Source organism: Excalfactoria chinensis, chromosome 5, assembly GCF_039878825.1.
Source record: "Excalfactoria chinensis isolate bCotChi1 chromosome 5, bCotChi1.hap2, whole genome shotgun sequence".
Lineage (NCBI taxonomy): Eukaryota > Metazoa > Chordata > Aves > Galliformes > Phasianidae > Excalfactoria > Excalfactoria chinensis.
Genome location: NC_092829.1, coordinates 48,084 through 75,267, shown reverse-complemented (window position 1 = coordinate 75,267; position 27,184 = coordinate 48,084). Strand labels below are relative to the sequence as shown.

At 52.1% G+C, this 27,184-nt stretch overlaps 1 long non-coding RNA gene across 2 annotated transcripts in view; it reads left to right on the top strand.

Moving 5' to 3' along the window:
• Positions 1-27,184, top strand: part of LOC140252444 (uncharacterized) — a 45,868-nt gene that overhangs the window by 5,411 nt on the left and 13,273 nt on the right. Inside the window, exons 2-8 of one of the 2 annotated variants that reach the window (XR_011903659.1) lie at positions 1,082-1,177; positions 1,739-1,911; positions 11,763-11,858; positions 12,420-12,592; positions 19,686-19,781; positions 20,343-20,515; positions 26,889-26,984. This is a non-coding gene — a long non-coding RNA (uncharacterized lncRNA). Of the gene's footprint in view, positions 1-1,020; positions 1,178-1,738; positions 1,912-11,762; positions 11,859-12,419; positions 12,593-19,685; positions 19,782-20,342; positions 20,516-26,888; positions 26,985-27,184 lie in introns of those variants that run through there. The other variant, XR_011903658.1, reaches the window with a different exon arrangement.

Sequence of the window (27,184 nt, the reverse complement as noted above, 5' to 3'; positions counted from 1 at the left end):
CGCATGTCCAAAATGGCGTCGGAGAAGCGCTACTGCGCATGTCCAAAATGGCGTCCTCCAATTTTGGCGGGATATCCCACAATGCACCGCGGCAGAAGGGACGCTACTGCGCATGTCCAAAACGGCGGCGGAAAAGCGCTTCTGCGCATGTCCAAAATTGCGGCAGAAAAGCGCTACTGCGCATGACCAAAATGGCGACCTCCTATTTTAGCGGCGTTCTCTCCCGCCTTTGGCGCGCCCCGCGGTTTCTCGTCCGTTCTCCCTCAGCCGAACCCCGCGGGAGCCGACAAGGAGCCTCCATCGGCGGAGCGGTTTGTGCGTGGGATCAGGGCAGCCCGTCAGCCGGACGGAGCCGTCCTACGCGGGGTAGAAGCGCAGCGATCGTCGCTGCCCCCGGCCGGGTGAGCTCCCGGGTCCGGTTGGTTCCGGCTGGGGTAGAAAAGCTGCCGGCAGTTCCTGCCCGGGGAACAACAGTCGGACCGTGGAACAGCGTTTGGACGCAGGGAAAAGTCCGGGAGCGTCGCAGCAGGAGCTGCAGGTTGTTGCCTCGTTGCTGTTCTCAGCCATGGCAACGATAACGGTGTGTTCGTGCTGCTGTTCCCATCTATTGCTTATGGCCAGGTACCGTGTATTGCAGTCAGTGCTATCAAAGCGCTTGAAAGAAGGCCTGCAGCTCTGACTCAGTGCAGTGTGAAGCCGGCAGTGTGTGTGACTATGAAATAGATGGTCGTCTATTGTTGGTTTACTTATGATATATAAAATTGCTGCTAATAGCCCCCTATAGCCCCCCATCATCCCATTGCCCCCTATAGCCCTCCATTGCTTAGGAGTGTGGGGGTGAGCCATGGAGTGGGGTGAGTGATCCCTTCCTTGTGGAGTGGGGTGAGTGATCCCTTCCTTGTGGAGTGGGGTGAGTGTTCCCTTCCTTGTGGGGTGGGGTGAGTGTTCCCTTCCTTGTGGGGTGGGGTGAGTGTTCCCTTCCTTGTGGGGTGGGGTGAGTGATTCCTTCCTTGTGGGGTGAGCCATGGAGTGGGGTGAGTGATCCTTTCCTTATTTTAAGGCTGTGTTTTTCTCTTTTTAGTGGATCCTGACCCCATTTCAGGGCTGGCAGCGGCAGGAGCAGCATCTGTACCTGATTGCTTCCTTGGGAGTGTGGGCTGTTTGTCTCCGGAATGAGGTGAGTGATTCCTTTATTTTGGGGCTGGGAGCTCTGTTTTTCTCAGGGGGTTGTGACCATATTTAAGGGGTGCCACCTGCAAGGGACACATATCTCCTTGCAGACTGTTTTCTGTGGGGTGAGCCCCGCTCCTCGGGAAGGGGTGAGTGATTCCTGCCTTATTGCAGGGCTGTGATCTGCCCCTGTTGGGGCTCATAGCTGCATTGGAAGGCTGGCAGCCATGAGGGCAGTATCTCTCCTTGGGGACTGCTTCCTTTGGAGTGTGGGGTGAGCTCTGGGCCTTGGATTGGGGTGAGGGGTTCTTTATGTCAGGGCTGTGCTGCCCTCATTTCTGGGGCAGCCTGACCACATTGAAGTGTCAGCAGCTGTACGGGTGGTGTTTCTCCCTGGAGTTTGCCTCCTGCGGGCTGTGTGTGAGTGTTTGTCTTTGGTTTCTGCTTTGTTTCAGGGCTGTGAGCTCTGCCATTTTTAGGTATCCCGACCACTGCAGTGCCTGCTTGTGCAAAAGGTGCTGCCCTGCACATGTGGGTAGTGCCTTCATTGTTGCATTGTGTCCAACAGGTGCCAGCAGAGCCCTGAGAGATGTGCAGCTCCTGATGAGAACAGCGAGGAACAGAAACCTGCATTGCCTGGAACGCCTCGGAACTCAACTTTGCTGGACGGGAATTGCCTGCCCAGCAGATAAGAGCAGCACACACTGACTGTGTTGGACCTGTTCCATACTGAGACCCAAGGTAACGTTCCAGAGCTCATTTCTGCACTTCAGTGCTTAATTCTTATTGCAGTGCCCTTCTTGCTGCCCCCAAATGCAGCCATTGCCTTTTGCTGCCCCCAAATGCAGCCATCTCTTTCTGCCCCCCAAGTCCAGCCTGTGTGTCGTGCCCCATAATGCCGCCATCACGTTCTGCCCCCCAAGTCCAGCCATCGTATTCTGCCCCTCAAGTTCGTTTCTGTTCCCCCATGGCTCCATTCAGTTCTTTATTGCTGCTGTTGCTCCTCCGTTGCAGTTCTGCGTTGTGTCCACAAGGCGGCGCTGTTGTAGCTCCCATCGCTGTTAATAGGGCTGCAATGCAAAGGGAGATTCAGACTGCTGCTATTAATGTCCTCTATGGTCACTATGGGGTTTAATGGGCGCTATGGGGTTTTATGGGATCATTTGGGGCCTTTATGGGGTCTCTATGGGGTTTAATGGGGCCTTTGGGGCCTTAGGGTGTCCGATGGGGTTTAATGGGGTCTTATGGGATCCCTATGGGGGTTTAATAAGGGCCTATGGGATGTTATGGGGTCCTTATGGGGCTTAATGGGATCTTCTGGGATATTTATGGGGCATGATGTGTGTGTGTGTGTGTGTGTGTGTGCGTGTGTATGTATGTGTGCATATACCTCATAAGACCTCACTGGCCCCCATAGAGACCCCATAGGCCCCATTTGAACCCCATAGGACCCCATAGAGACCCCATAGGCCCTAATTGGAACCCATAGGTCCCATTTGAACCCCATAGGACCCCATAAGACCCATTTGAACTCCATAGGACCCCATAGAGACCCCAGAAGACCCCATAGGCCTCCATTAAACCCAATAGAGAACTGATGTGAGATGTGTGTCTGTGTGTGTGTCTGTGTGTGTGTCTGTATAATGGCCTTATATCCCATAGCTGGATGGCGTTTTGTCCCTATGCTGTTCCTGTTGTGTGTTGGTGCCTTTATGAGGCATCCCTGCCTTATACCCCATATCCATCCTGTTGTTCCTATTGCAGTGCTGATGCCTTTATTAATCCTCCCTGCTTTCCATCCTCACATGCTGCACGTTGGATTCCTCCACTGAGTCCAGATTGTTGCCGCTCCGCATCCATGTGTGTCAGCTCAGCATCTGTGTGCACAATGAAACACCAGTCACCGATTGGCTGCAGGATCATCCCATTGGCTGCTGGACCCCATTGTGCACCACAGACCCCACTGTGTGCTGTAGGATCATCCCATTGGTTGTAAGATCATCCCATGGGCTGCAGGACCCCATTGTGTGCTGTAGGATCGTCCCATTGTGTGCTGTAGGATCATCTATCTCCATCGTCATCACCTTCATCACCATAATAATGGCCTATTGCTAATTAATAATGCTCCATCACTAGTACTACTCCATTGCTAATTAATATTAATACCCTTGTGGCCGCTGAGGGTATTGCAGCTCCCATTAAACCCTATGGTCCCGATTAAACCCTATGGGCTCCATTAAACCCTATGGACCCCATTAAACCCTATGGGCTTTGTTATAGCGCCGCCTTGTGGCTGTTAATGGTATTGCAGGCCCCCATTAAACCCTATGGGCCCCATTAAACCCTATGGGCCCCATTAAAACCTATGGGCCCCATTAAACCCTATGGGCTCCATTATAGCGCCACCTTGTGGCTGTTAATGGTATTGCAGGCCCCCATTATACCCTATGGGCCCCATTAAACCCTATGGGCTCCATTAAACCCTATGGGGTCCCATATAGCTTATGTTAGAGCGTCACCTGGTGGCCGCCCCTTTGGACTCCAGCCTACCGGGGGTGTGGCTTCATGGCTCATTAGCATATGGGGCTCCGCCTCTTTAGACTGGAGACTGCAGACCCCATTAAACCCTATGGGCCCCATTAAACCCTATGGGCCCCATTAAACCCTATGGGCCCCATTAAACCCTATGGGCCCCATTAAACCCTATGGGCTCCATTATAGCGCCACCTTGTGGCTATTGAGAGTATTGCAGGCCCCCATTAAACCCTATGGGCCCCATTAAACCCTATGGTCCCGATTAAACCCTATAGGCTCCATTATAGCGCCGCCTTGTGGCTGTTAATGGTATTGCAGGCCCCCATTAAACCCTATGGGCCCCATTAAACCCTATGGGCCCCATTAAACCCTATGGGCCCCATTAAAACCTATGGGCCCCATTAAAAACTATGGGCCCCATTATATCCTATGGGCCCCATTATATCCTATGGGCCCCATTATATCCTATGGGCCCCATTAAACCCTATGGGCTCTATTATAGCGCCACCTTGTGGCCGCTGAGGGTATTGCAGCTCCCATTAAACCCTATGGTCCCGATTAAACCCTATGGGCTCCATTATAGCGCCGCCTTGTGGCTGTTAATGGTATTGCAGGCCCCATTAATCCCTATGGTCCCCATTAAACCCTATGGACCCCATTAAACCCTATGGGCTCCGTTATAGCTCCGCCTTGTGGCTGTTAATGGTATTGCAGCCCCCATTATACCCTATGGGCCCCATTAAACCCTATGGACCCCATTAAACCCTATGGGCCCCATTAAACCCTATGGGCTCCATTATAGCGCCACCTTGTGGCTGTTAATGGTATTGCAGGCCCCCATTATACCCTATGGGCCCCATTAAAACCTATGGTCCCGATTAAACCCTATGGGCTCCATTATAGCGCCGCCTTGTGGCTGTTAATGGTATTGCAGGCCCCCATTATACCCTATGGGCCCCATTAAACCCTATGGGCTCTATTATAGCGCCACCTTGTGGCTATTGAGGGTATTGCAGGTCCCCATTAAACCCAATGGTCTCCATTAAACCCTATGAGCCCCATTAAACCCTATGGGCCCCATTAAACCCTATGGGCTCCATTATAGCGCCGCCTTGTGGCTGTTAATGGTATTGCAGGCCCCCATTATACCCTAAATTATTTATTTATTTATTATTATTTATTTATTTATTCTATTTTTATTTTATTTTTATTTTATTTTATTATTATTTATTATTTATTGAAATAAAACTATATTTTCGGAAATATAAACTAATAAACTAATAAACTAACAACTAATAAAACAATATTGCCGGAAGGGACGCTGCTGCGCATGTCCAAAATGGCGGCGGAAAAGCGGTACTGCGTATGTCCAAAATGGCGTCCTCCAGTTTTGGCGGGATATCCCACAATGCACCCTGGCGGAAGGGACGCTACTGCGCATGTCCAAAATGGCGGCGGAGAAGCGCTACTGCGCATGTCCAAAATGGCGTCCTCCAATTTTGGCGGGATATCCCACAATGCACCGCGGCAGAAGGGACGCTACTGCGCATGTCCAAAATGGCGGCGAATACAGCGCTACTGCGCATGTCCAAAATGGCGTCCTCCAATTTTGGCGGGATATCCCACAATGCACCGCGGGAGAAGGGACGCTACTGCGCATGTCCAAAATGGCGGCGGAGAAGCGCTACTGCGCATGTCCAAAATGGCGTCCTCCAATTTTGGCGGGATATCCCACAATGCACCGCGGCGGAACGGACGCTACTGCGCATGTCCAAAATGGCCGCGGAAAAGCGCTACTGCGCATGTCCAAAATGGCGTCCTCCAATTTTGGCGGGATATCCCACAATGCACCGCGGGAGAAGGGACGCTACTGCGCATGTCCAAAATGGCGGCGGAGAAGCGCTACTGCGCATGTCCAAAATGCCGACCTCCTCTTGCCGCGTTATATCCCACAATGCACCGCGGCAGAAGGGACGCTACTGCGCATGTCCAAAACGGCGGCGGAAAAGCGCTACTGCGCATGTCCAAAATGGCGTCGGAGAAGCGCTACTGCGCATGTCCAAAATGGCGTCCTCCAATTTTGGCGGGATATCCCACAATGCACCGAGGCAGAAGGGACGCTACTGCGCATGTCCAAAATGGCGGCGAATACAGCGCTACTGCGGATGTCCAAAATGGCGTCCTCCAATTTTGGCGGGATATCCCACAATGCACCGCGGCAGAAGGGACGCTACTGCGCATGTCCAAAATGGCGGCGAATACAGCGCTACTGCGCATGTCCAAAATGGCGTCCTCCAATTTTGGCGGGATATCCCACAATGCACCGCGGCAGAAGGGACGCTACTGCGCATGTCCAAAATGGCGGCGAATACAGCGCTACTGCGCATGTCCAAAATGGCGTCCTCCAATTTTGGCGGGATATCCCACAATGCACCGCGGCGGAAGGGACGCTACTGCGCATGTCCAAAATGGCGGCGGAGAAGCGCTACTGCGCATGTCCAAAATGGCGTCCTCCAATTTTGGCGGGATATCCCACAATGCACCGCGGCAGAAGGGACGCTACTGCGCATGTCCAAAATGGCGGCGGAGAAGCGCTACTGCGCATGTCCAAAATGGCGTCCTCCAATTTTGGCGGGATATCCCACAATGCACCGCGGGAGAAGGGACGCTACTGCGCATGTCCAAAATGGCGGCGGAGAAGCGCTACGGCGCATGCCCCATTAAACCCTATGGGCCCCATTAAACCCTATGGGCTCCATTATACCCTATGGGCCCCATTATACCCTATGGGCTCCATTATAGCGCCGCCTTGTGGCTGTTAATGGTATTGCAGCCCCCATTATACCCTATGGGCCCCATTATACCCTATGGACCCCATTAAACCCTATGGGCCCCATTAAACCCTATGGGCCCCATTAAAACCTATGGTCCCGATTAAACCCTATGGGCTCCATTATAGCGCCGCCTTGTGGCTGTTAATGGTATTGCAGGCCCCCATTATACCCTATGGGCCCCATTAAACCCTATGGGCTCTATTATAGCGCCACCTTGTGGCTATTGAGGGTATTGCAGGTCCCCATTAAACCCAATGGTCTCCATTAAACCCTATGAGCCCCATTAAACCCTATGGGCCCCATTAAACCCTATGGGCTCCATTATAGCGCCACCTTGTGGCTGTTAATGGTATTGCAGGCCCCATTAATCCCTATGGTCCCCATTAAACCCTATGGACCCCATTAAACCCTATGGGCTCCGTTATAGCTCCGCCTTGTGGCTGTTAATGGTATTGCAGCCCCCATTATACCCTATGGGCCCCATTAAACCCTATGGACCCCATTAAACCCTATGGGCCCCATTAAACCCTATGGGCTCCATTATAGCGCCACCTTGTGGCTGTTAATGGTATTGCAGGCCCCCATTATACCCTATGGGCCCCATTAAAACCTATGGTCCCGATTAAACCCTATGGGCTCCATTATAGCGCCGCCTTGTGGCTGTTAATGGTATTGCAGGCCCCCATTATACCCTATGGGCCCCATTAAACCCTATGGGCTCTATTATAGCGCCACCTTGTGGCTATTGAGGGTATTGCAGGTCCCCATTAAACCCAATGGTCTCCATTAAACCCTATGAGCCCCATTAAACCCTATGGGCCCCATTAAACCCTATGGGCTCCATTATAGCGCCGCCTTGTGGCTGTTAATGGTATTGCAGGCCCCCATTATACCCTAAATTATTTATTTATTTATTATTATTTATTTATTTATTCTATTTTTATTTTATTTTTATTTTATTTTATTATTATTTATTATTTATTGAAATAAAACTATATTTTCGGAAATATAAACTAATAAACTAATAAACTAACAACTAATAAAACAATATTGCCGGAAGGGACGCTGCTGCGCATGTCCAAAATGGCGGCGGAAAAGCGGTACTGCGTATGTCCAAAATGGCGTCCTCCAGTTTTGGCGGGATATCCCACAATGCACCCTGGCGGAAGGGACGCTACTGCGCATGTCCAAAATGGCGTCGGAGAAGCGCTACTGCGCATGTCCAAAATGGCGTCCTCCAATTTTGGCGGGATATCCCACAATGCACCGCGGCAGAAGGGACGCTACTGCGCATGTCCAAAATGGCGGCGAATACAGCGCTACTGCGCATGTCCAAAATGGCGTCCTCCAATTTTGGCGGGATATCCCACAATGCACCGCGGGAGAAGGGACGCTACTGCGCATGTCCAAAATGGCGGCGGAGAAGCGCTACTGCGCATGTCCAAAATGGCGTCCTCCAATTTTGGCGGGATATCCCACAATGCACCGCGGCGGAACGGACGCTACTGCGCATGTCCAAAATGGCCGCGGAAAAGCGCTACTGCGCATGTCCAAAATGGCGTCCTCCAATTTTGGCGGGATATCCCACAATGCACCGCGGGAGAAGGGACGCTACTGCGCATGTCCAAAATGGCGGCGGAGAAGCGCTACTGCGCATGTCCAAAATGCCGACCTCCTCTTGCCGCGTTATATCCCACAATGCACCGCGGCAGAAGGGACGCTACTGCGCATGTCCAAAACGGCGGCGGAAAAGCGCTACTGCGCATGTCCAAAATGGCGTCGGAGAAGCGCTACTGCGCATGTCCAAAATGGCGTCCTCCAATTTTGGCGGGATATCCCACAATGCACCGAGGCAGAAGGGACGCTACTGCGCATGTCCAAAATGGCGGCGAATACAGCGCTACTGCGGATGTCCAAAATGGCGTCCTCCAATTTTGGCGGGATATCCCACAATGCACCGCGGCAGAAGGGACGCTACTGCGCATGTCCAAAATGGCGGCGAATACAGCGCTACTGCGCATGTCCAAAATGGCGTCCTCCAATTTTGGCGGGATATCCCACAATGCACCGCGGCAGAAGGGACGCTACTGCGCATGTCCAAAATGGCGGCGAATACAGCGCTACTGCGCATGTCCAAAATGGCGTCCTCCAATTTTGGCGGGATATCCCACAATGCACCGCGGCGGAAGGGACGCTACTGCGCATGTCCAAAATGGCGGCGGAGAAGCGCTACTGCGCATGTCCAAAATGGCGTCCTCCAATTTTGGCGGGATATCCCACAATGCACCGCGGCAGAAGGGACGCTACTGCGCATGTCCAAAATGGCGGCGGAGAAGCGCTACTGCGCATGTCCAAAATGGCGTCCTCCAATTTTGGCGGGATATCCCACAATGCACCGCGGGAGAAGGGACGCTACTGCGCATGTCCAAAATGGCGGCGGAGAAGCGCTACGGCGCATGCCCCATTAAACCCTATGGGCCCCATTAAACCCTATGGGCTCCATTATACCCTATGGGCCCCATTATACCCTATGGGCTCCATTATAGCGCCGCCTTGTGGCTGTTAATGGTATTGCAGCCCCCATTATACCCTATGGGCCCCATTATACCCTATGGACCCCATTAAACCCTATGGGCCCCATTAAACCCTATGGGCCCCATTAAAACCTATGGTCCCGATTAAACCCTATGGGCTCCATTATAGCGCCGCCTTGTGGCTGTTAATGGTATTGCAGGCCCCCATTATACCCTATGGGCCCCATTAAACCCTATGGGCTCTATTATAGCGCCACCTTGTGGCTATTGAGGGTATTGCAGGTCCCCATTAAACCCAATGGTCTCCATTAAACCCTATGAGCCCCATTAAACCCTATGGGCCCCATTAAACCCTATGGGCTCCATTATAGCGCCGCCTTGTGGCTGTTAATGGTATTGCAGGCCCCCATTATACCCTAAATTATTTATTTATTTATTATTATTTATTTATTTATTCTATTTTTATTTTTTTTTATTTTTATTTTATTTTATATTTATTTTATTTTATTTTTATTTTATTTTATTATTGTTTATTATTTATTGAAATAAAACTATATTTTCGGAAATATAAACTAATAAACTAACAACTAATAAAACAATATTGTCGGAAGGGACGCTGATGCGCATGTCCAAAATGGCGGCGGAAAAGCGGTACTGCGTATGTCCAAAATGGCGTCCTCCAGTTTTGGCGGGATATCCCACAATGCACCCTGGCGGAAGGGACGCTACTGCGCATGTCCAAAATGGCGTCGGAGAAGCGCTACTGCGCATGTCCAAAATGGCGTCCTCCAATTTTGGCGGGATATCCCTCAATGCACCGCGGCAGAAGGGACGCTACTGCGCATGTCCAAAATGGCGGCGAAAACAGCGCTACTGCGCATGTCCAAAATGGCGTCCTCCAATTTTGGCGGGATATCCCACAATGCACCGCGGCAGAAGGGACGGTACTGCGCATGTCCAAAATGGCGGCGAATACAGCGCTACTGCGGATGTCCAAAATGGCGTCCTCCAATTTTGGCGGGATATCCCACAATGCACCGCGGCAGAAGAAACGCTACTGCGCATGTCCAAAATGGCGTCGGAGAAGCGCTACTGCGCATGTCCAAAATGGCGTCCTCCAATTTTGGCGGGATATCCCACAATGCACCGCGGCAGAAGGGACGGTACTGCGCATGTCCAAAATGGCGGCGAATACAGCGCTACTGCGGATGTCCAAAATGGCGTCCTCCAATTTTGGCGGGATATCCCACAATGCACCGCGGCAGAAGGGACGCTACTGCGCATGTCCAAAATGGCGGCGAATACAGCGCTACTGCGCATGTCCAAAATGGCGTCCTCCAATTTTGGCGGGATATCCCACAATGCACCGCGGCAGAAGGGACGCTACTGCGCATGTCCAAAATGGCGGCGAATACAGCGCTACTGCGCATGTCCAAAATGGCGTCCTCCAATTTTGGCGGGATATCCCACAATGCACCGCGGCGGTAGGGACGCTACTGCGCATGTCCAAAATGGCGGCGGAGAAGCGCTACTGCGCATGTCCAAAATGGCGTCCTCCGATTTTGGCGGGATATCCCACAATGCACCGCGGCAGAAGGGACGCTACTGCGCATGTCCAAAATGGCGTCGGAGAAGCGCTACTGCGCATGTCCAAAATGGCGTCCTCCAATTTTGGCGGGATATCCCACAATGCACCGCGGCAGAAGGGACGCTACTGCGCATGTCCAAAACGGCGGCGGAAAAGCGCTTCTGCGCATGTCCAAAATTGCGGCGGAAAAGCGCTACTGCGCATGACCAAAATGGCGACCTCCTATTTTAGCGGCGTTCTCTCCCGCCTTTGGCGCGCCCCGCGGTTTCTCGTCCGTTCTCCCTCAGCCGAACCCCGCGGGAGCCGACAAGGAGCCGCCATCGGCGGAGCGGTTTGTGCGTGGGATCAGGGCAGCCCGTCAGCCGGACGGAGCCGTCCTACGCGGGGTAGAAGCGCAGCGATCGTCGCTGCCCCCGGCCGGGTGAGCTCCCGGGTCCGGTTGGTTCCGGCTGGGGTAGAAAAGCTGCCGGCAGTTCCTGCCCGGGGAACAACAGTCGGACCGTGGAACAGCGTTTGGACGCAGGGAAAAGTCCGGGAGCGTCGCAGCAGGAGCTGCAGGTTGTTGCCTCGTTGCTGTTCTCAGCCATGGCAACGATAACGGTGTGTTCGTGCTGCTGTTCCCATCTATTGCTTATGGCCAGGTACCGTGTATTGCAGTCAGTGCTATCAAAGCGCTTGAAAGAAGGCCTGCAGCTCTGACTCAGTGCAGCGTGAAGCCGGCAGTGTGTGTGACTATGAAATAGATGGTCGTCTATTGTTGGTTTACTTATGATATATAAAATTGCTGCTAATAGCCCCCTATAGCCCCCCATCATCCCATTGCCCCCTATAGCCCTCCATTGCTTAGGAGTGTGGGGGTGAGCCATGGAGTGGGGTGAGTGATCCCTTCCTTGTGGAGTGGGGTGAGTGATCCCTTCCTTGTGGAGTGGGGTGAGTGTTCCCTTCCTTGTGGGGTGGGGTGAGTGTTCCCTTCCTTGTGGGGTGGGGTGAGTGTTCCCTTCCTTGTGGGGTGGGGTGAGTGATTCCTTCCTTGTGGGGTGAGCCATGGAGTGGGGTGAGTGATCCTTTCCTTATTTTAAGGCTGTGTTTTTCTCTTTTTAGTGGATCCTGACCCCATTTCAGGGCTGGCAGCGGCAGGAGCAGCATCTGTACCTGATTGCTTCCTTGGGAGTGTGGGCTGTTTGTCTCCGGAATGAGGTGAGTGATTCCTTTATTTTGGGGCTGGGAGCTCTGTTTTTCTCAGGGGGTTGTGGCCATATTTAAGGGGTGCCACCTGCAAGGGACACATATCTCCTTGCAGACTGTTTTCTGTGGGGTGAGCCCCGCTCCTCGGGAAGGGGTGAGTGATTCCTGCCTTATTGCAGGGCTGTGATCTGCCCCTGTTGGGGCTCATAGCTGCATTGGAAGGCTGGCAGCCATGAGGGCAGTATCTCTCCTTGGGGACTGCTTCCTTTGGAGTGTGGGGTGAGCTCTGGGCCTTGGATTGGGGTGAGGGGTTCTTTATGTCAGGGCTGTGCTGCCCTCATTTCTGGGGCAGCCTGACCACATTGAAGTGTCAGCAGCTGTACGGGTGGTGTTTCTCCCTGGAGTTTGCCTCCTGCGGGCTGTGGGTGAGTGTTTGTCTTTGGTTTCTGCTTTGTTTCAGGGCTGTGAGCTCTGCCATTTTTAGGTATCCCGACCACTGCAGTGCCTGCTTGTGCAAAAGGTGCTGCCCTGCACATGTGGGTAGTGCCTTCATTGTTGCATTGTGTCCAACAGGTGCCAGCAGAGCCCTGAGAGATGTGCAGCTCCTGATGAGAACAGCGAGGAACAGAAACCTGCATTGCCTGGAACGCCTCGGAACTCAACTTTGCTGGACGGGAATTGCCTGCCCAGCAGATAAGAGCAGCACACACTGACTGTGTTGGACCTGTTCCATACTGAGACCCAAGGTAACGTTCCAGAGCTCATTTCTGCACTTCAGTGCTTAATTCTTATTGCAGTGCCCTTCTTGCTGCCCCCAAATGCAGCCATTGCCTTTTGCTGCCCCCAAATGCAGCCATCTCTTTCTGCCCCCCAAGTCCAGCCTGTGTGTCGTGCCCCATAATGCCGCCATCACGTTCTGCCCCCCAAGTCCAGCCATCGTATTCTGCCCCTCAAGTTCGTTTCTGTTCCCCCATGGCTCCATTCAGTTCTTTATTGCTGCTGTTGCTCCTCCGTTGCAGTTCTGCGTTGTGTCCACAAGGCGGCGCTGTTGTAGCTCCCATCGCTGTTAATAGGGCTGCAATGCAAAGGGAGATTCAGACTGCTGCTATTAATGTCCTCTATGGTCACTATGGGGTTTAATGGGCGCTATGGGGTTTTATGGGATCATTTGGGGCCTTTATGGGGTCTCTATGGGGTTTAATGGGGCCTTTGGGGCCTTAGGGTGTCCGATGGGGTTTAATGGGGTCTTATGGGATCCCTATGGGGGTTTAATAAGGGCCTATGGGATGTTATGGGGTCCTTATGGGGCTTAATGGGATCTTCTGGGATATTTATGGGGCATGATGTGTGTGTGTGTGTGTGTGTGTGTGCGTGTGTATGTATGTGTGCATATACCTCATAAGACCTCACTGGCCCCCATAGAGACCCCATAGGCCCCATTTGAACCCCATAGGACCCCATAGAGACCCCATAGGCCCTAATTGGAACCCATAGGTCCCATTTGAACCCCATAGGACCCCATAAGACCCATTTGAACTCCATAGGACCCCATAGAGACCCCAGAAGACCCCATAGGCCTCCATTAAACCCAATAGAGAACTGATGTGAGATGTGTGTCTGTGTGTGTGTCTGTGTGTGTGTCTGTATAATGGCCTTATATCCCATAGCTGGATGGCGTTTTGTCCCTATGCTGTTCCTGTTGTGTGTTGGTGCCTTTATGAGGCATCCCTGCCTTATACCCCATATCCATCCTGTTGTTCCTATTGCAGTGCTGATGCCTTTATTAATCCTCCCTGCTTTCCATCCTCACATGCTGCACGTTGGATTCCTCCACTGAGTCCAGATTGTTGCCGCTCCGCATCCATGTGTGTCAGCTCAGCATCTGTGTGCACAATGAAACACCAGTCACCGATTGGCTGCAGGATCATCCCATTGGCTGCTGGACCCCATTGTGCACCACAGACCCCACTGTGTGCTGTAGGATCATCCCATTGGGTGTAAGATCATCCCATGGGCTGCAGGACCCCATTGTGTGCTGTAGGATCGTCCCATTGTGTGCTGTAGGATCATCTATCTCCATCGTCATCACCTTCATCACCATAATAATGGCCTATTGCTAATTAATAATGCTCCATCACTAGTACTACTCCATTGCTAATTAATATTAATACCCTTGTGGCCGCTGAGGGTATTGCAGCTCCCATTAAACCCTATGGTCCCGATTAAACCCTATGGGCTCCATTAAACCCTATGGACCCCATTAAACCCTATGGGCTTTGTTATAGCGCCGCCTTGTGGCTGTTAATGGTATTGCAGGCCCCCATTAAACCCTATGGGCCCCATTAAACCCTATGGGCCCCATTAAAACCTATGGGCCCCATTAAACCCTATGGGCTCCATTATAGCGCCACCTTGTGGCTGTTAATGGTATTGCAGGCCCCCATTATACCCTATGGGCCCCATTAAACCCTATGGGCTCCATTAAACCCTATGGGGTCCCATATAGCTTATGTTAGAGCGTCACCTGGTGGCCGCCCCTTTGGACTCCAGGCTACCGGGGGTGTGGCTTCATGGCTTATTAGCATATGGGGCTCCGCCCCTTTAGACTGGAGACTGCAGACCCCATTAAACCCTATGGGCCCCATTAAACCCTATGGGCTCCATTATAGCACCACCTTGTGGCTATTGAGAGTATTACAGGCCCCCATTAAACCCTATGGGCCCCATTAAACCCTATGGGCCTCATTAAACCCTATGGGCTCCATTATAGCGCCACCTTGTGGCTGTTAATGGTATTGCAGGCCCCCATTATACCCTATGGGCCCCATTATACCCTATGGGCCCCATTAAACCCTATGAGCTCCGTTATAGCGCCGCCTTGTGGCTGTTAATGGTATTGCAGCCCCCATTATACCCTATGGGCCCCATTATATCCTATGGGCCCCATTAAACCCTATGGGCTCTATTATAGCGCCACCTTGTGGCCGCTGAGGGTATTGCAGCTCCCATTAAACCCTATGGTCCCGATTAAACCCTATGGGCTCCATTATAGCGCCGCCTTGTGGCTGTTAATGGTATTGCAGGCCCCATTAATCCCTATGGTCCCCATTAAACCCTATGGACCCCATTAAACCCTATGGGCTCCGTTATAGCTCCGCCTTGTGGCTGTTAATGGTATTGCAGCCCCCATTATACCCTAAGGGCCCCATTAAACCCTATGGACCCCATTAAACCCTATGGGCCCCATTAAACCCTATGGGCTCCATTATAGCGCCACCTTGTGGCTGTTAATGGTATTGCAGGCCCCCATTATACCCTATGGGCCCCATTAAAACCTATGGTCCCGATTAAACCCTATGGGCTCCATTATAGCGCCGCCTTGTGGCTGTTAATGGTATTGCAGGCCCCCATTATACCCTATGGGCCCCATTAAACCCTATGGGCTCCATTATAGCGCCACCTTGTGGCTATTGAGGGTATTGCAGGTCCCCATTAAACCCAATGGTCTCCATTAAACCCTATGAGCCCCATTAAACCCTATGGGCCCCATTAAACCCTATGGGCTCCATTATAGCGCCGCCTTGTGGCTGTTAATGGTATTGCAGGCCCCCATTATACCCTAAATTATTTATTTATTTATTATTATTTATTTATTTATTCTATTTTTATTTTATTTTTATTTTATTTTATTATTATTTATTATTTATTGAAATAAAACTATATTTTCGGAAATATAAACTAATAAACTAATAAACTAACAACTAATAAAACAATATTGCCGGAAGGGACGCTGCTGCGCATGTCCAAAATGGCGGCGGAAAAGCGGTACTGCGTATGTCCAAAATGGCGTCCTCCAGTTTTGGCGGGATATCCCACAATGCACCCTGGCGGAAGGGACGCTACTGCGCATGTCCAAAATGGCGTCGGAGAAGCGCTACTGCGCATGTCCAAAATGGCGTCCTCCAATTTTGGCGGGATATCCCACAATGCACCGCGGCAGAAGGGACGCTACTGCGCATGTCCAAAATGGCGGCGAATACAGCGCTACTGCGCATGTCCAAAATGGCGTCCTCCAATTTTGGCGGGATATCCCACAATGCACCGCGGGAGAAGGGACGCTACTGCGCATGTCCAAAATGGCGGCGGAGAAGCGCTACTGCGCATGTCCAAAATGGCGTCCTCCAATTTTGGCGGGATATCCCACAATGCACCGCGGCGGAACGGACGCTACTGCGCATGTCCAAAATGTCCGCGGAAAAGCGCTACTGCGCATGTCCAAAATGGCGTCCTCCAATTTTGGCGGGATATCCCACAATGCACCGCGGGAGAAGGGACGCTACTGCGCATGTCCAAAATGGCGGCGGAGAAGCGCTACTGCGCATGTCCAAAATGCCGACCTCCTCTTGCCGCGTTATATCCCACAATGCACCGCGGCAGAAGGGACGCTACTGCGCATGTCCAAAACGGCGGCGGAAAAGCGCTACTGCGCATGTCCAAAATGGCGTCGGAGAAGCGCTACTGCGCATGTCCAAAATGGCGTCCTCCAATTTTGGCGGGATATCCCACAATGCAAAGAGGCAGAAGGGACGCTACTGCGCATGTCCAAAATGGCGGCGAATACAGCGCTACTGCGGATGTCCAAAATGGCGTCCTCCAATTTTGGCGGGATATCCCACAATGCACCGCGGCAGAAGGGACGCTACTGCGCATGTCCAAAATGGCGGCGAATACAGCGCTACTGCGCATGTCCAAAATGGCGTCCTCCAATTTTGGCGGGATATCCCACAATGCACCGCGGCAGAAGGGACGCTACTGCGCATGTCCAAAATGGCGGCGAATACAGCGCTACTGCGCATGTCCAAAATGGCGTCCTCCAATTTTGGCGGGATATCCCACAATGCACCGCGGCGGAAGGGACGCTACTGCGCATGTCCAAAATGGCGGCGGAGAAGCGCTACTGCGCATGTCCAAAATGGCGTCCTCCAATTTTGGCGGGATATCCCACAATGCACCGCGGCAGAAGGGACGCTACTGCGCATGTCCAAAATGGCGGCGGAGAAGCGCTACTGCGCATGTCCAAAATGGCGTCCTCCAATTTTGGCGGGATATCCCACAATGCACCGCGGGAGAAGGGACGCTACTGCGCATGTCCAAAATGGCGGCGGAGAAGCGCTACGGCGCATGCCCCATTAAACCCTATGGGCCCCATTAAACCCTATGGGCTCCATTATACCCTATGGGCCCCATTATACCCTATGGGCTCCATTATAGCGCCGCCTTGTGGCTGTTAATGGTATTGCAGCCCCCATTATACCCTATGGGCCCCATTATACCCTATGGACCCCATTAAACCCTATGGGCCCCATTAAACCCTATGGGCCCCATTAAAACCTATGGTCCCGATTAAACCCTATGGGCTCCATTATAGCGCCGCCTTGTGGCTGTTAATGGTATTGCAGGCCCCCATTATACCCTATGGGCCCCATTAAACCCTATGGGCTCTATTATAGCGCCACCTTGTGGCTATTGAGGGTATTGCAGGTCCCCATTAAACCCAATGGTCTCCATTAAACCCTATGAGCCCCATTAAACCCTATGGGCCCCATTAAACCCTATGGGCTCCATTATAGCGCCGCCTTGTGGCTGTTAATGGTATTGCAGGCCCCCATTATACCCTAAATTATTTATTTATTTATTATTATTTATTTATTTATTCTATTTTTATTTTTTTTTATTTTTATTTTATTTTATATTTATTTTATTTTATTTTTATTTTATTTTATTATTGTTTATTATTTATTGAAATAAAACTATATTTTCGGAAATATAAACTAATAAACTAACAACTAATAAAACAATATTGTCGGAAGGGACGCTGATGCGCATGTCCAAAATGGCGGCGGAAAAGCGGTACTGCGTATGTCCAAAATGGCGTCCTCCAGTTTTGGCGGGATATCCCACAATGCACCCTGGCGGAAGGGACGCTACTGCGCATGTCCAAAATGGCGTCGGAGAAGCGCTACTGCGCATGTCCAAAATGGCGTCCTCCAATTTTGGCGGGATATCCCTCAATGCACCGCGGCAGAAGGGACGCTACTGCGCATGTCCAAAATGGCGGCGAAAACAGCGCTACTGCGCATGTCCAAAATGGCGTCCTCCAATTTTGGCGGGATATCCCACAATGCACCGCGGCAGAAGGGACGGTACTGCGCATGTCCAAAATGGCGGCGAATACAGCGCTACTGCGGATGTCCAAAATGGCGTCCTCCAATTTTGGCGGGATATCCCACAATGCACCGCGGCAGAAGAAACGCTACTGCGCATGTCCAAAATGGCGTCGGAGAAGCGCTACTGCGCATGTCCAAAATGGCGTCCTCCAATTTTGGCGGGATATCCCACAATGCACCGCGGCAGAAGGGACGGTACTGCGCATGTCCAAAATGGCGGCGAATACAGCGCTACTGCGGATGTCCAAAATGGCGTCCTCCAATTTTGGCGGGATATCCCACAATGCACCGCGGCAGAAGGGACGCTACTGCGCATGTCCAAAATGGCGGCGAATACAGCGCTACTGCGCATGTCCAAAATGGCGTCCTCCAATTTTGGCGGGATATCCCACAATGCACCGCGGCAGAAGGGACGCTACTGCGCATGTCCAAAATGGCGGCGAATACAGCGCTACTGCGCATGTCCAAAATGGCGTCCTCCAATTTTGGCGAGATATCCCACAATGCACCGCGGCGGTAGGGACGCTACTGCGCATGTCCAAAATGGCGTCGGAGAAGCGCTACTGCGCATGTCCAAAATGGCGTCCTCCAATTTTGGCGGGATATCCCACAATGCACCGCGGCAGAAGGGACGCTACTGCGCATGTCCAAAACGGCGGCGGAAAAGCGCTTCTGCGCATGTCCAAAATTGCGGCAGAAAAGCGCTACTGCGCATGACCAAAATGGCGACCTCCTATTTTAGCGGCGTTCTCTCCCGCCTTTGGCGCGCCCCGCGGTTTCTCGTCCGTTCTCCCTCAGCCGAACCCCGCGGGAGCCGACAAGGAGCCTCCATCGGCGGAGCGGTTTGTGCGTGGGATCAGGGCAGCCCGTCAGCCGGACGGAGCCGTCCTACGCGGGGTAGAAGCGCAGCGATCGTCGCTGCCCCCGGCCGGGTGAGCTCCCGGGTCCGGTTGGTTCCGGCTGGGGTAGAAAAGCTGCCGGCAGTTCCTGCCCGGGGAACAACAGTCGGACCGTGGAACAGCGTTTGGACGCAGGGAAAAGTCCGGGAGCGTCGCAGCAGGAGCTGCAGGTTGTTGCCTCGTTGCTGTTCTCAGCCATGGCAACGATAACGGTGTGTTCGTGCTGCTGTTCCCATCTATTGCTTATGGCCAGGTACCGTGTATTGCAGTCAGTGCTATCAAAGCGCTTGAAAGAAGGCCTGCAGCTCTGACTCAGTGCAGTGTGAAGCCGGCAGTGTGTGTGACTATGAAATAGATGGTCGTCTATTGTTGGTTTACTTATGATATATAAAATTGCTGCTAATAGCCCCCTATAGCCCCCCATCATCCCATTGCCCCCTATAGCCCTCCATTGCTTAGGAGTGTGGGGGTGAGCCATGGAGTGGGGTGAGTGATCCCTTCCTTGTGGAGTGGGGTGAGTGATCCCTTCCTTGTGGAGTGGGGTGAGTGTTCCCTTCCTTGTGGGGTGGGGTGAGTGTTCCCTTCCTTGTGGGGTGGGGTGAGTGTTCCCTTCCTTGTGGGGTGGGGTGAGTGATTCCTTCCTTGTGGGGTGAGCCATGGAGTGGGGTGAGTGATCCTTTCCTTATTTTAAGGCTGTGTTTTTCTCTTTTTAGTGGATCCTGACCCCATTTCAGGGCTGGCAGCGGCAGGAGCAGCATCTGTACCTGATTGCTTCCTTGGGAGTGTGGGCTGTTTGTCTCCGGAATGAGGTGAGTGATTCCTTTATTTTGGGGCTGGGAGCTCTGTTTTTCTCAGGGGGTTGTGACCATATTTAAGGGGTGCCACCTGCAAGGGACACATATCTCCTTGCAGACTGTTTTCTGTGGGGTGAGCCCCGCTCCTCGGGAAGGGGTGAGTGATTCCTGCCTTATTGCAGGGCTGTGATCTGCCCCTGTTGGGGCTCATAGCTGCATTGGAAGGCTGGCAGCCATGAGGGCAGTATCTCTCCTTGGGGACTGCTTCCTTTGGAGTGTGGGGTGAGCTCTGGGCCTTGGATTGGGGTGAGGGGTTCTTTATGTCAGGGCTGTGCTGCCCTCATTTCTGGGGCAGCCTGACCACATTGAAGTGTCAGCAGCTGTACGGGTGGTGTTTCTCCCTGGAGTTTGCCTCCTGCGGGCTGTGGGTGAGTGTTTGTCTTTGGTTTCTGCTTTGTTTCAGGGCTGTGAGCTCTGCCATTTTTAGGTATCCCGACCACTGCAGTGCCTGCTTGTGCAAAAGGTGCTGCCCTGCACATGTGGGTAGTGCCTTCATTGTTGCATTGTGTCCAACAGGTGCCAGCAGAGCCCTGAGAGATGTGCAGCTCCTGATGAGAACAGCGAGGAACAGAAACCTGCATTGCCTGGAACGCCTCGGAACTCAACTTTGCTGGACGGGAATTGCCTGCCCAGCAGATAAGAGCAGCACACACTGACTGTGTTGGACCTGTTCCATACTGAGACCCAAGGTAACGTTCCAGAGCTCATTTCTGCACTTCAGTGCTTAATTCTTATTGCAGTGCCCTTCTTGCTGCCCCCAAATGCAGCCATTGCCTTTTGCTGCCCCCAAATGCAGCCATCTCTTTCTGCCCCCCAAGTCCAGCCTGTGTGTCGTGCCCCATAATGCCGCCATCACGTTCTGCCCCCCAAGTCCAGCCATCGTATTCTGCCCCTCAAGTTCGTTTCTGTTCCCCCATGGCTCCATTCAGTTCTTTATTGCTGCTGTTGCTCCTCCGTTGCAGTTCTGCGTTGTGTCCACAAGGCGGCGCTGTTGTAGCTCCCATCGCTGTTAATAGGGCTGCAATGCAAAGGGAGATTCAGACTGCTGCTATTAATGTCCTCTATGGTCACTATGGGGTTTAATGGGCGCTATGGGGTTTTATGGGATCATTTGGGGCCTTTATGGGGTCTCTATGGGGTTTAATGGGGCCTTTGGGGCCTTAGGGTGTCCGATGGGGTTTAATGGGGTCTTATGGGATCCCTATGGGGGTTTAATAAGGGCCTATGGGATGTTATGGGGTCCTTATGGGGCTTAATGGGATCTTCTGGGATATTTATGGGGCATGATGTGTGTGTGTGTGTGTGTGTGTGTGCGTGTGTATGTATGTGTGCATATACCTCATAAGACCTCACTGGCCCCCATAGAGACCCCATAGGCCCCATTTGAACCCCATAGGACCCCATAGAGACCCCATAGGCCCTAATTGGAACCCATAGGTCCCATTTGAACCCCATAGGACCCCATAAGACCCATTTGAACTCCATAGGACCCCATAGAGACCCCAGAAGACCCCATAGGCCTCCATTAAACCCAATAGAGAACTGATGTGAGATGTGTGTCTGTGTGTGTGTCTGTGTGTGTGTCTGTATAATGGCCTTATATCCCATAGCTGGATGGCGTTTTGTCCCTATGCTGTTCCTGTTGTGTGTTGGTGCCTTTATGAGGCATCCCTGCCTTATACCCCATATCCATCCTGTTGTTCCTATTGCAGTGCTGATGCCTTTATTAATCCTCCCTGCTTTCCATCCTCACATGCTGCACGTTGGATTCCTCCACTGAGTCCAGATTGTTGCCGCTCCGCATCCATGTGTGTCAGCTCAGCATCTGTGTGCACAATGAAACACCAGTCACCGATTGGCTGCAGGATCATCCCATTGGCTGCTGGACCCCATTGTGCACCACAGACCCCACTGTGTGCTGTAGGATCATCCCATTGGGTGTAAGATCATCCCATGGGCTGCAGGACCCCATTGTGTGCTGTAGGATCGTCCCATTGTGTGCTGTAGGATCATCTATCTCCATCGTCATCACCTTCATCACCATAATAATGGCCTATTGCTAATTAATAATGCTCCATCACTAGTACTACTCCATTGCTAATTAATATTAATACCCTTGTGGCCGCTGAGGGTATTGCAGCTCCCATTAAACCCTATGGTCCCGATTAAACCCTATGGGCTCCATTAAACCCTATGGACCCCATTAAACCCTATGGGCTTTGTTATAGCGCCGCCTTGTGGCTGTTAATGGTATTGCAGGCCCCCATTAAACCCTATGGGCCCCATTAAACCCTATGGGCCCCATTAAAACCTATGGGCCCCATTAAACCCTATGGGCTCCATTATAGCGCCACCTTGTGGCTGTTAATGGTATTGCAGGCCCCCATTATACCCTATGGGCCCCATTAAACCCTATGGGCTCCATTAAACCCTATGGGGTCCCATATAGCTTATGTTAGAGCGTCACCTGGTGGCCGCCCCTTTGGACTCCAGGCTACCGGGGGTGTGGCTTCATGGCTTATTAGCATATGGGGCTCCGCCCCTTTAGACTGGAGACTGCAGACCCCATTAAACCCTATGGGCCCCATTAAACCCTATGGGCTCCATTATAGCACCACCTTGTGGCTATTGAGAGTATTACAGGCCCCCATTAAACCCTATGGGCCCCATTAAACCCTATGGGCCTCATTAAACCCTATGGGCTCCATTATAGCGCCACCTTGTGGCTGTTAATGGTATTGCAGGCCCCCATTATACCCTATGGGCCCCATTATACCCTATGGGCCCCATTAAACCCTATGAGCTCCGTTATAGCGCCGCCTTGTGGCTGTTAATGGTATTGCAGCCCCCATTATACCCTATGGGCCCCATTATATCCTATGGGCCCCATTAAACCCTATGGGCTCTATTATAGCGCCACCTTGTGGCCGCTGAGGGTATTGCAGCTCCCATTAAACCCTATGGTCCCGATTAAACCCTATGGGCTCCATTATAGCGCCGCCTTGTGGCTGTTAATGGTATTGCAGGCCCCATTAATCCCTATGGTCCCCATTAAACCCTATGGACCCCATTAAACCCTATGGGCTCCGTTATAGCTCCGCCTTGTGGCTGTTAATGGTATTGCAGCCCCCATTATACCCTAAGGGCCCCATTAAACCCTATGGACCCCATTAAACCCTATGGGCCCCATTAAACCCTATGGGCTCCATTATAGCGCCACCTTGTGGCTGTTAATGGTATTGCAGGCCCCCATTATACCCTATGGGCCCCATTAAAACCTATGGTCCCGATTAAACCCTATGGGCTCCATTATAGCGCCGCCTTGTGGCTGTTAATGGTATTGCAGGCCCCCATTATACCCTATGGGCCCCATTAAACCCTATGGGCTCCATTATAGCGCCACCTTGTGGCTATTGAGGGTATTGCAGGTCCCCATTAAACCCAATGGTCTCCATTAAACCCTATGAGCCCCATTAAACCCTATGGGCCCCATTAAACCCTATGGGCTCCATTATAGCGCCGCCTTGTGGCTGTTAATGGTATTGCAGGCCCCCATTATACCCTAAATTATTTATTTATTTATTATTATTTATTTATTTATTCTATTTTTATTTTATTTTTATTTTATTTTATTATTATTTATTATTTATTGAAATAAAACTATATTTTCGGAAATATAAACTAATAAACTAATAAACTAACAACTAATAAAACAATATTGCCGGAAGGGACGCTGCTGCGCATGTCCAAAATGGCGGCGGAAAAGCGGTACTGCGTATGTCCAAAATGGCGTCCTCCAGTTTTGGCGGGATATCCCACAATGCACCCTGGCGGAAGGGACGCTACTGCGCATGTCCAAAATGGCGTCGGAGAAGCGCTACTGCGCATGTCCAAAATGGCGTCCTCCAATTTTGGCGGGATATCCCACAATGCACCGCGGCAGAAGGGACGCTACTGCGCATGTCCAAAATGGCGGCGAATACAGCGCTACTGCGCATGTCCAAAATGGCGTCCTCCAATTTTGGCGGGATATCCCACAATGCACCGCGGCGGAAGGGACGCTACTGCGCATGTCCAAAATGGCGGCGGAGAAGCGCTACTGCGCATGTCCAAAATGGCGTCCTCCAATTTTGGCGGGATATCCCACAATGCACCGCGGCAGAAGGGACGCTACTGCGCATGTCCAAAATGGCGGCGGAGAAGCGCTACTGCGCATGTCCAAAATGGCGTCCTCCAATTTTGGCGGGATATCCCACAATGCACCGCGGGAGAAGGGACGCTACTGCGCATGTCCAAAATGGCGGCGGAGAAGCGCTACGGCGCATGCCCCATTAAACCCTATGGGCCCCATTAAACCCTATGGGCTCCATTATACCCTATGGGCCCCATTATACCCTATGGGCTCCATTATAGCGCCGCCTTGTGGCTGTTAATGGTATTGCAGCCCCCATTATACCCTATGGGCCCCATTATACCCTATGGACCCCATTAAACCCTATGGGCCCCATTAAACCCTATGGGCCCCATTAAAACCTATGGTCCCGATTAAACCCTATGGGCTCCATTATAGCGCCGCCTTGTGGCTGTTAATGGTATTGCAGGCCCCCATTATACCCTATGGGCCCCATTAAACCCTATGGGCTCTATTATAGCGCCACCTTGTGGCTATTGAGGGTATTGCAGGTCCCCATTAAACCCAATGGTCTCCATTAAACCCTATGAGCCCCATTAAACCCTATGGGCCCCATTAAACCCTATGGGCTCCATTATAGCGCCGCCTTGTGGCTGTTAATGGTATTGCAGGCCCCCATTATACCCTAAATTATTTATTTATTTATTATTATTTATTTATTTATTCTATTTTTATTTTTTTTTATTTTTATTTTATTTTATATTTATTTTATTTTATTTTTATTTTATTTTATTATTGTTTATTATTTATTGAAATAAAACTATATTTTCGGAAATATAAACTAATAAACTAACAACTAATAAAACAATATTGTCGGAAGGGACGCTGATGCGCATGTCCAAAATGGCGGCGGAAAAGCGGTACTGCGTATGTCCAAAATGGCGTCCTCCAGTTTTGGCGGGATATCCCACAATGCACCCTGGCGGAAGGGACGCTACTGCGCATGTCCAAAATGGCGTCGGAGAAGCGCTACTGCGCATGTCCAAAATGGCGTCCTCCAATTTTGGCGGGATATCCCTCAATGCACCGCGGCAGAAGGGACGCTACTGCGCATGTCCAAAATGGCGGCGAAAACAGCGCTACTGCGCATGTCCAAAATGGCGTCCTCCAATTTTGGCGGGATATCCCACAATGCACCGCGGCAGAAGGGACGGTACTGCGCATGTCCAAAATGGCGGCGAATACAGCGCTACTGCGGATGTCCAAAATGGCGTCCTCCAATTTTGGCGGGATATCCCACAATGCACCGCGGCAGAAGAAACGCTACTGCGCATGTCCAAAATGGCGTCGGAGAAGCGCTACTGCGCATGTCCAAAATGGCGTCCTCCAATTTTGGCGGGATATCCCACAATGCACCGCGGCAGAAGGGACGGTACTGCGCATGTCCAAAATGGCGGCGAATACAGCGCTACTGCGGATGTCCAAAATGGCGTCCTCCAATTTTGGCGGGATATCCCACAATGCACCGCGGCAGAAGGGACGCTACTGCGCATGTCCAAAATGGCGGCGAATACAGCGCTACTGCGCATGTCCAAAATGGCGTCCTCCAATTTTGGCGGGATATCCCACAATGCACCGCGGCAGAAGGGACGCTACTGCGCATGTCCAAAATGGCGGCGAATACAGCGCTACTGCGCATGTCCAAAATGGCGTCCTCCAATTTTGGCGGGATATCCCACAATGCACCGCGGCGGTAGGGACGCTACTGCGCATGTCCAAAATGGCGGCGGAGAAGCGCTACTGCGCATGTCCAAAATGGCGTCCTCCGATTTTGGCGGGATATCCCACAATGCACCGCGGCAGAAGGGACGCTACTGCGCATGTCCAAAATGGCGTCGGAGAAGCGCTACTGCGCATGTCCAAAATGGCGTCCTCCAATTTTGGCGGGATATCCCACAATGCACCGCGGCAGAAGGGACGCTACTGCGCATGTCCAAAACGGCGGCGGAAAAGCGCTTCTGCGCATGTCCAAAATTGCGGCGGAAAAGCGCTACTGCGCATGACCAAAATGGCGACCTCCTATTTTAGCGGCGTTCTCTCCCGCCTTTGGCGCGCCCCGCGGTTTCTCGTCCGTTCTCCCTCAGCCGAACCCCGCGGGAGCCGACAAGGAGCCGCCATCGGCGGAGCGGTTTGTGCGTGGGATCAGGGCAGCCCGTCAGCCGGACGGAGCCGTCCTACGCGGGGTAGAAGCGCAGCGATCGTCGCTGCCCCCGGCCGGGTGAGCTCCCGGGTCCGGTTGGTTCCGGCTGGGGTAGAAAAGCTGCCGGCAGTTCCTGCCCGGGGAACAACAGTCGGACCGTGGAACAGCGTTTGGACGCAGGGAAAAGTCCGGGAGCGTCGCAGCAGGAGCTGCAGGTTGTTGCCTCGTTGCTGTTCTCAGCCATGGCAACGATAACGGTGTGTTCGTGCTGCTGTTCCCATCTATTGCTTATGGCCAGGTACCGTGTATTGCAGTCAGTGCTATCAAAGCGCTTGAAAGAAGGCCTGCAGCTCTGACTCAGTGCAGTGTGAAGCCGGCAGTGTGTGTGACTATGAAATAGATGGTCGTCTATTGTTGGTTTACTTATGATATATAAAATTGCTGCTAATAGCCCCCTATAGCCCCCCATCATCCCATTGCCCCCTATAGCCCTCCATTGCTTAGGAGTGTGGGGGTGAGCCATGGAGTGGGGTGAGTGATCCCTTCCTTGTGGAGTGGGGTGAGTGTTCCCTTCCTTGTGGGGTGGGGTGAGTGTTCCCTTCCTTGTGGGGTGGGGTGAGTGTTCCCTTCCTTGTGGGGTGGGGTGAGTGATTCCTTCCTTGTGGGGTGAGCCATGGAGTGGGGTGAGTGATCCTTTCCTTATTTTAAGGCTGTGTTTTTCTCTTTTTAGTGGATCCTGACCCCATTTCAGGGCTGGCAGCGGCAGGAGCAGCATCTGTACCTGATTGCTTCCTTGGGAGTGTGGGCTGTTTGTCTCCGGAATGAGGTGAGTGATTCCTTTATTTTGGGGCTGGGAGCTCTGTTTTTCTCAGGGGGTTGTGACCATATTTAAGGGGTGCCACCTGCAAGGGACACATATCTCCTTGCAGACTGTTTTCTGTGGGGTGAGCCCCGCTCCTCGGGAAGGGGTGAGTGATTCCTGCCTTATTGCAGGGCTGTGATCTGCCCCTGTTGGGGCTCATAGCT